At 43.4% G+C, this 8,550-nt stretch overlaps 2 non-coding genes across 2 annotated transcripts; both read left to right on the top strand.

Moving 5' to 3' along the window:
• Positions 1-4,702: 4,702 nt before the first annotated feature.
• On the top strand, positions 4,703-4,792 carry trnap-agg (transfer RNA proline (anticodon AGG)). The gene is given in 2 exon segments: positions 4,703-4,738; positions 4,757-4,792. It is a non-coding gene; the product is annotated as a tRNA-Pro (tRNA).
• Positions 4,793-8,066: 3,274 nt separating this feature from the next.
• trnar-acg (transfer RNA arginine (anticodon ACG)) lies at positions 8,067-8,139 on the top strand. Its single transcript has one exon. It is a non-coding gene; the product is annotated as a tRNA-Arg (tRNA).
• The last annotated feature ends 411 nt before the right edge of the window (positions 8,140-8,550 follow it).

Raw genomic sequence — 8,550 nt, 5'->3', positions numbered from 1 at the left:
CAACCTGATATCTCAACTTATCTTGTTCTTCAAAATTAAAAAGAATTCCTCCGGCAAATGTCTAAGAAAGCATTGATTTGTGCTCAATCGTCAATGCTTCATTCTTATCTTCCTGCAAATAATTTCAACCAATTATACTCAGTATTTGTTTCATAGAATCATAGAATCAGTGCCGAAAAGGTATTCGATCGAACAAATCAGCAGCGACGTCAGAATATCATAACCAGGCCATTTCCCTCGTTTGCCCCGCAACGCTACTCCTTTCCCATGGCTATTCAATCTAACCAAGGGGCAATTTAGCATGCCCAATCCACCTTGGATCTTCGTTCAATTTTTAATATCTATACAGTTATTTAATATATATGTCCAAATTCTGAATTTAATATCTCTGGAATATACAATCGGTCTGACTGCTTTGTTCAACTCCGCTCTATTGCTGCAGATTCGAATGGTTGGACTGAGAGTCCATGTACCTCAGTGCAAGAAGACAACTGTTACTTTCAACGTGATGTCTCAACTTGTCTCGAATTTCAAAATTTAAAAGCGTCCATCGGACAAATGTCTAATGGAGCAATGATTTCTACTCAATCATTGATGCATCATTCTCATATACGATCGATTAACTTCAAACTGTTATATCGAGTATTTGTTCGGTAATAAACATTTAATATCAATCCATTTATTATCTTCATTGCGGATTGAATATGTCTGAAATATGCAGCATTGAATTGCAAACATTATTGACCAACAAAATAAATCCAGTCACGGGTAATACACATCCCATGGTGCTTGTTTGAGTTTGACCATGATCAGCTTTTAAACCAAATCAAATATCTTTAAAGGGAAGAGATTCAAGAATGATCTGTTAGTTACACTTGATCCCTCTTTATTCTGTGTGAGAAACATTCTGGCGCCTAAATCTCGTTCATCTATAGGAGATCCAGACGGTGCGCTTTGATTCTCGATTTCCTCTTCTGTCTGAGAGGTTTTCCCTATTTCGTTATTATGAAGAACAACTTTAAAATGATGCTTCGGGGAAATGTGCTCCATTTTCTCTAGTTCAGTTACAGTATCACTTGTATCTGTATTTTTGAGCACACAATGCTATTAGATATGTTTCAGTTGGTGATGAAGTATGTTAGTCTGCATCCATAAACCTATTAAATTCTGGCGTGGACTGAAAATATTGCTAATATGTGCACGGTTTTAAAATAGGAACATTTCCTCTCATTGCGTCATGAAAATACAAGATTTCTGATTTTGCTGAAAGCTTTTGAGGCAGAGGTGAGCGCAAATATAACATGGCTGTAACATCGAGTTTCGGATAACGTTCGGCTACAATCTGAAATTATACAGACTTCCCTCAACCTTAATGAAAAATGTCATCCATGCTTCTGCTCGATTTCGAACGTGGGCCCTTGCGTGCGTGAGGCAAATGCAATTAGCACTACACCACAGAAACTGTTAGCTGCTCCGTAGCCCAATGGGACTGTCTTGAAATGTTGCAACATTCATTGGGAATGCTGTAGACACATTAATCTAAGAATGATTGAAAATGGTTTACAATGTCACAGAACGATGAGAGGCTCATCAATCCATCAGATCTTTGCGAATTATTTTATGAGGAGCTAAACAATGAATATGTCGTTGCGGGATTGGTGGGTCGATGGGCCTATTCCTGTCCTGAACTGTTCTTTGTTCCAATTTCAATTTCCTCCTCTCATTCCATGAAGTTGATGTTTCTCCCTTTTAAGTCATTGAAAAAACCCCATTTGAAGAAGGAGTTTCTGCGGAATCCATGTAGAATTTGCTTTAACAACCTTTCCCTTACCCAATGGCAGGAAGTATTGGATTTAGCTTCCCGATATAGTTTTCAATGTAAACATATTTATTTATGCAATTGATTTCATATCGATTTTACAAATCGAATTTAAATCTGATGAAGCATCTCCTCATTATTTTTGAATTATATCTAATATAACATTTACTCCACAGCCTTCCACAGGGTGTGGAATATAACCGACGAGAATAAATCACCGACACCTGAAGCAGTCTTCTTGTGTTGTCCTCCTGTGTCCCGAACATCCGAACCGAGAACCTCGAGAATGGATGCGGAATCTGTCTTATTCACACGGACTTCACACAGGGCAACACAGTAGCACAGTGGTTAGCACTGCTGTTTCACAATGCGAGGGACCCGGGTCCAATTGAAATTCCTCCTTAGTGTACACGAACAGGCGGCGGAATGTGGCGACGAGAGGATTTTTACAGTAACTTGCAGTATTAATGTAAGCCTGGTTTGACACTAGTAAATAAATTCTGGACACGGACACATCCAGAACATGTTTGGCGGTAAAAATAAATTCATCCCTTATTGCTTATTCTACAAAAGGGTCACGTCGAGTCGTCAATCAATGATCAGCATTGATGAGAAATAGATTTCTGGCTGCTCCTGTTGTTAAAATGTCGTGTTCCATCGCAATGAATATCTAACACGATATTGCCGCACTTACACCACACCAGGGAATTCCAGTTCAGGAAGTTTACTCTGGAGCGAGCGCGCTTTTTACGTTGTCAATGAGTTCATTTCTCTTTTGTGTGTCAATGGCTGTGCTCATCTGCTTGGTTATCTTTCTTAGTGATTGTCCGTGTGTCTAGTGGAACAAGCTGCCAGAGGGAGTAGTAGTGGCGGGTACAATTTTATCTTTTAAAAAGCATTTAGATAGTTACATGGGCACGATGGGTATAGAGGGATATGGACCAAATGTGGGCAATTGGGATTAGTTTAGGAGTTTAAAAAAAAGGGCGGCATGGACAAGTTGGGCCGAAGGGCCTGTTTCCATGCCGTAAAACTCTATGACTCTATGTTTGAGTCGATCGGTTTGGGAATCTATCACTTAGTTTACTTGTCTCTGTGTTGATTCTGTGCAGTATCCGAGACTTCCAGTGAACACGGAGGTGGAGGTATTCATGCATTATCATGGTTAGCAACGCAAACTAGTAGGTGTCAGAAATCTGCAGAATAATTCTGGATTTTTAACGAAGGACGCTAGAATTGATGTCACTGCCTGGGCATATATCTATATAGTTATATATCCTTATTCGTGTTTGTCTTTCCACGTGACCGTGTGTGTACCTGTTCTCCCCATGTCTGCTGGGCTTCCTCGGGTGCTGTGGTTTCCTCCAACAGACCAAAGATGTGCGGATTAGGGGGATTGGCCATGATAAATTGATCGCTAGTGTCAGGGAGATTATGTGTGCGGTTACGGGAATAGGGCCTCGGTGGAATTGTGGTCGGTACAGACTCGCTGGGCCGAATGGCCTCCTTCTGTTCTGTAGGGGTTCTATGAGTCTATGATCTCTATAAGTGGCAGTCTTTTCAGGTTGCCGTGTGTGTACCTGTTTCCAATATGCGGCTGTGTTGTCCACGGGAGAGCGCTCTCTGATCACTTATGAAAGATCACAACCCCTTTCTAAAGGAAGCGTCTGTTTGAAGATGTAAAGATGGGCGGAGAGATGGAGTCACCTTGGACCTCATAACATCCTCCTGACTGTTTCAACATCTCCAATTGCAGACCTGATTCAGACAGTGATCAGTTTCTGGTGTTCAAACTCGAACCATGGGGGTGAAACTTTGTCTCACTCTGGTTATTGCCCTGATTACAGGTCTGTCATTTTGAACTTCAGTGTGAAATCTGCCAGTCACCAGATTCATTCCCCATTTCCATCTCGAGGGGATTATTCCATTGTTGTTACTCCTTCTAACTGCGTGTCTGTTGTCTATTTTCAGACATCAGTAACGGTGACTCAGTGTCCCAGTCAGAACCAGGAGTTGAAGCAGCAGAGGGTGAAGATTCAGCAATACCCTGCAGTTACTCGGGACCGAGTTCAACTATACAACATTAACTGTTCTGGTATCGCCAGTATACACACCGAGCTCCTCATTGATTGCTCAGAGCCGCTAATTTACCGAAACGGCTCCAGGTTTTTTATACTGCAGCGGGAATCTCAACCTGAAACAAAGCACTTTTCACTTGCCCATGGAAGATTAGAAGGTGACAGACAGCCCCGAGTATTACTGTACACTGAGAGTCACAGTACATGAGGCTCCAGCGGGCCTCAGACAAAATCTGGCACAGGTCGATAGTAAATGATTCATTGTCAGGACAACACATGGGGTTAAACAGCAGAGAATATTTACTCATAGTGAACGTGACAATACAGCCCCGTCTGAGTGTTTTCCCTCACTGAAGTTAATGATTGTCACTGTTGGGAAATTTGACATGTTTTTACTCATATTACTATCACATCAAGTTCAATCGCTCCCCGATCCTTTCACACAAACCCGCAGATCTCCCAGGTGAACCATGTCATCAACCCGTACTTTAAATGTTCCAGATCTTTTAACTGTGTGACAGACAACATCTTTCAAAAGTGATCAAATATCAAAGGCAGACTCAGAGTTGTCACATGTTGAAGTCGCTGGGTTGAAATTATTGACTGTAACATGTGTACTTTATAAACAAAAGCCCCCAGTTGCAAACAGCCGAGGTAACAATATTGGACGGATATTTTGCTGGTGCTTAAAGTCCACAAATGCTGATGCGGTGAGTTATTTAATCAATTTCGGCTTTCACTCGAGGTGTCAGAACTGCTTTGTAGAAAGTTAAACAATTTTTATTTTGTTTAGTACTAACATGCAGGCTCGTTGGTCTAGGGGTATGATTCTCGCTTAGGGTATCTCGCCCCATTAGCATGCGAGAGGTCCCGGGTTCAAATCCCGGACGAGCCCTGCGTTTTGACCAAAATATTGTGTTCGAAAGGAGATATTGTGACTTGTTTCAGGTGCAAACGGCGGGATAGCTTTCTGCTGACTGGCTCCGAAAAAGAGTCATAAAGGCACAGAATTTTACAGCACGGATAGTGCCCACTCGGACACCCACATGGCAGGCGCGGACACCCATCATGTCTGCGCCTGCCACGTGACAGCTGGGCGGGAAGCGTTCGTTCTGATTCTCGCTCCACAGATACTTCCAGAAATACTGACATAACCCAGTATTTTCTGTTTTTATTTCCGATTTTGAAAGTCCGCAGTGTGCTGTATTATATTAGACTTTGGGCTGACAAGTGGCAAGTAACATTCGCGCCACACAAATGCAAGACAATGTCCATCACCAATAAGAGAAAATCTAACCATCGCCTCTTGACAGTCAATAGCATTTCCATCACTGAATCCCCCATTGTTAACATCCTTACGGTTACCATTGACCAGATACTCAATTGGACTCGGCACATAAACACAATGGCTACAAGAGCAGGTCAGAGGCAGGAATACTGCGGCGAATAATTCACCGCCTGACTCCCCAGAGCCTGTCCACCATCTACAAGGCACAAGTCAGGAGCGTGATGGAATATTCCCACCTCGCCTGGATGGGTGCAGCTCCAACAACACTCAAGAAGATTGACATCATCAGGGGCGGCACGGTAGCACAGTGGTAAGCACTGCTGCTTCACAGCTCCAGGGTCCCGGGTTCGATTCCCGGCTCGGGTCACTGTCTGTGTGGAGTTTGCACATTCTCCTCGTGTCTGCGTGGGTTTCCTCCGGGTGCTCCGGTTTCCTCCCACAGTCCAAAGATGTGCGGGTTAGGTTGATTGGCCAGGTTAAAAATTGCCCCTTAGAGTCCTGGGATGCATAGGTTAGAGGGATTAGCGGGTAAATATGTGGGTGTGGGTGTGGGGCCTGGGTGGGATTGTGGTCGGTGCAGACTCGATGGGCCAAATGGCCTCCTTCTGCACTGTAGGGTTTCTATGTTTCTATCATCCGGGACAAAGCAGCCCGCTTGATTGGTACCACATCCACAAGCATTCAATCCCGCCACAACCGACGTTCAGGAGCAGCGATGTGTATTATCTAAAAGATACAGAGCAGCAATGTACCAACGATCCTTAGACAGCACCTTCGAAACCCACGACCACTTCCATCCAGAAGGACAAGGGTAGTAGACACATGGGAACACCACCATCTGTAAGTTCTCCTCCAAGTCACTCACCATCCTGACTTGGAATTATATTGCCACTCCTTAGCATGGCCTCATTCTGTGGTGTACTCATTTTCTGATTTAGTGCGTACCTCATCCTGAGGCCGTGAACTGCAAAGTATTTTCTCATTTCTCATTTCTGTCATCTCTCCCTCAATGTCAACAAAACGGAGATTGTCATTGACTTCAGAAAGCGTAGAGGAGAACATGCCCCTGTCTCCATCAAAGGGGACGAAGTCGAAAGTGTCGAGAGCTTCATGTTTTTAGGTCTCCAGATCACCAACAACCTGTCCTGGCCTCCCATGCCGACACTATAGTGAAGAATGCACATCAACGCCTCTACTTTCTCAGAAGACATAGGAAATTTGGCATGTCAGCTACGACTGTCACCAAGGTTTACAGGTGACTCGAACACACGCTTCCTGGTTGAGGAAGCCGGTGCCTTACGCATTAGGTCACTGGAACTATAGGTGAGCTACTGCTGCAGCTTTAAAAAGCTTTATATCTCCATTCACATAGACAGTGACTAACCCCAGAATCGGAACCAGGTCCCTGGCATTGTGAGCCAGCAGAACTAACCACTGTGCCGCCCTCTCCCACGAAGATTTTATCAGATTTTATGAGCTGCAGATTTTGTTTTTTTCTTTGCATTGCAGACTTTGTGATTGGTTCACATGGGGTTTCGTTTGAGAACCTGAGCATAAACTGTGAGGAGTCTATCAGCACAACACATTCGCTCGAAAATACAGATATGATCAACAGGGTTGGCTATGTAACTTGACATTCATTTTATCTCCATTCACCTCTTCAGTTGGCCGCATGATTATGGGTTCAGAGAGCTGCCTGGATGTTTCTTTTTGTTCATGTGGGTGTCGCTGGCTAGATCAGCATGCACTGCCCATCAGTATTTAGCCTTGAGAAAGTAGTGGTGAGCTGCCTTCTTGAAACGTTGCATCCATTTGTACAGGTACACTTACAGTGCTGTTAGGGAGGGAATTCCACGAATTTGTCCCAATGACAGTGAAGGAATTTCCAAATCAGAATGCTGAGGGACTTGAGGGTGGTGTTGGCTGTGTGGCGTTGGAGGGGGGCGGGGGGGGGGGGGGAGGGGGGGGGGGAGCGGGGGAGCTGCCAGGTGGAAGCGGTCATGGGTTTGGAAGATGCTGTCTAAAGTGCCTTTGGTGGATTCCTGCATCATGCAGACAAGTGGTGAATATTCTATCGCATTCCTGACTTGTGCCACGTCGATCATGGAACATAGAACATAGAACAGTACAGCACAGAACAGGCCCTTCGGCCCGCGATGTTGTGCCGAGCTTTAAGTGAAACCAAGATCAACTATCCCACTCCCTATCATTCTGGTGTGCTCCATGTGCCCATCCAATAACCGCTTAAATGTTCCTAAAGTGTCTAACTCCACTATCACAGCAGGCAGTCCATTCCACACCCCAACCACTCTCTGCATAAAGAACCTACCTCTGATATCCTTCCTATATCTCCCACCATGATGCCTATAGTTATGCCGATCGTGGACTGTTTTTTAGGAGTCAGGAGGTGAGTTACTCCCGCAGGATTCCCATCCTCTGCCCTGCTCTTTTAGCCACTGAATAAACTGATAACATGTGTGCTGAGTCAAAATAGGTGTGTCTTCTTTCCTTCTCAGTTTGTCGTGAATTTTCAGCACTTTAGTCTTTTCCTGAATGTATTTCGAGGCTCAAGTAAGAGCCAATGTCATATGATTGTAAGATACTATATTCAGGTAATATTCAATAGTGGATTCACTGGCGGGAGGGGTACGGTTTCGAGTCATGTTGTTGACGCTGGTTTTGACGCTTTGGGAACCAGGGTTCGAATTCCAGCACAGCAAGTTAACTCAATTCAAGGCAAAGTACAATTACTGTAAGTGAGTCGAGAAAAATTTAATGATGCAACATTTCCTCACTAAAACGAATATGTTTTGACCATGGCTCTGCCGATTTTGAAGCCTCGAACCGATATGTAAAACATTGCTGCACGGTGTTCGGTTGTGGGCCAGTGGCGCAATGGATAACGCGTCTGACTACGGATCAGAAGATTCCAGGTTCGACTCCTAGCTGGCTCTCTGTGATAGTTGAACAATAGTTTGTAAACTCCATATTCGTGTGGATGAAAAATGTGTTTCCGCAAATTTTGGACCAATTCAGAGAAATGTTGACCAAATGCAGTCAGCTTCTCTGAAGAAATTGATCTTAGCTAATTATTTTTCAAAACAATGTTGACAATTTTAAGAAAGAAATTACTGATAAACTTCAATTAAGTTTAAATATATATATATATTCTTTAAATGACGAATTCTCGTTAAAGTATTTGGGAAAAATATGTTAGCAAGTTTAAGCTACCTTTTAAAAAGTTGGAAATTTCTCGAAAACTACGTGGAAACATTACATTTTTCAAAATGGTGAAAACATTTTCTAAAAGGTTGATGAACTCTGCGGAATAATTCCTTTTAAACAAGTTTAATTTTAAGAAGCAA

This window comes from Mustelus asterias, unplaced genomic scaffold (assembly GCF_964213995.1).
Source record: "Mustelus asterias unplaced genomic scaffold, sMusAst1.hap1.1 HAP1_SCAFFOLD_114, whole genome shotgun sequence".
Taxonomy (NCBI): Eukaryota; Metazoa; Chordata; class Chondrichthyes; order Carcharhiniformes; family Triakidae; genus Mustelus; species Mustelus asterias.
This window is presented reverse-complemented; position numbering and strand designations above follow the sequence as displayed.